Here is a 1525-nt window from a genome sequence, read left to right as displayed (position 1 = left end):
AAAAAAGAGTTATTAAAGAGATAGTATGGAATCAATTCACTTTAAAATGAATTAAATTATGTTTTATCCACAACAAAAGCATCTCTATATACTTGAATGTGTGCATGTTTATTCAGTCTGAGTGTGCATATGAACCCACGGACTTCTTAAGACAACGCTGTAGTTTCCCTGAGGCCTTTGGCCTCAGAATTCCTGCTACACTCCTGAGCTTTTCCTACGAAAACCCACTTACAGCCCCTTCTCACTGCACTTCCTTGCTCTAAACACTTGGCCATATTCTTACTCAGGGATCAGCAAACATTTTCTGTAAAAGACCAGGTAGTAAATATTTTACGCTTTGCTGGAAACTACTCAACTCTGCCTGACATTGGAGCATGAGAGCAGCCATAGACAATACTAAAATGAATGAATGTGTAAAAACACGTCGTAGGTAAGATTTGGCCTTAGTCTATACTTTGCAAATCCCTGTCGTAAATCATTTGACACCATCATTTTATCTGATTGGACTAGGAGAGAGCACCTGAAGTAAGGGTAGCAAATCTATTAGCTAGTCTCAAGGTGATCGGCAGTCTTGGAAGAGACCTGTTTGAGATCTTTGTGTCAGTCAGTGTCTCTCAATAGACAGACAAACGGATGGATAGATCGCTAGATAGAGCAATTGCTAGTAGGATCAGCTGCAGCAGGAGCCAAGAGCAATCAGATGCACCCATTAAAGTAAAACCAAAAGATAGGAAAATGATACCCAAATAGAGAGTAGGGTAGTTGGTGATAGTATGAAGACTAGAGAATCTGAGAGGGTTAACACTGGTGGAGGTTGTCAAACTTGTAATGCTGAAGTCCTGACACCACAATGGATCTGGAGAATTATCGTGTGTCCTAAAAATGTCTTGTCATTTTAAAACTGCATTCTAGCCTCTCTCTAGCCATTCCTGGGTTCCTGTAGGATTTTTATTGTGCTTATTTCCAAGTGTAACTTCACAGCTGATTTGCCATTATTGCGAGTGGTAACCTCAATGAATATCTACTTCTGACAACTCCAAAGAACCTAGGTTACACTCTCCCCTGCCGATAGGTTGGGAGCCTGAGTTGTCTATCAAATATTCATCACCAAATATTGACTGTGTTAGTAGATTTCTCTGTTCATCATTCGTTTTCTACTTGTTGTGGAGCCTTTGAATAGATTGAGTAAGCCTAAGTAGTTTTTCCCTTGAAAATGCACAGACATTTTCTCTGGGGGCACTTGATGAAGAATAAGCATGAATGTGTGTCCCCTTCAGGCCCTTCAGTGCTGCTCAGTGAGGCATTAGGGCCCCATATGGTGAAAATTGTTCCATGACAAGTCTAGTTTATTCCAGTTGTTGCTTCTATTGAAGATCTGGGGGAAAACCTTTTCATATTTCTCACCTGAGTGCAGCGAAGGACTTTGGGCTGCCTGGGAAGAGGTTTAAAGGAAGGTTACATTAGTAATCAATACACTTTATGTCCAGTTATCCCTGGCCAGAGATGAGTCCTTCACATCACTCTT

The sequence above is a fragment of the Cynocephalus volans genome, chromosome 10 (genome assembly GCF_027409185.1).
Source record: "Cynocephalus volans isolate mCynVol1 chromosome 10, mCynVol1.pri, whole genome shotgun sequence".
Classification (NCBI taxonomy): domain Eukaryota; kingdom Metazoa; phylum Chordata; class Mammalia; order Dermoptera; family Cynocephalidae; genus Cynocephalus; species Cynocephalus volans.
Note: the sequence above shows the minus strand (reverse complement) of the source record.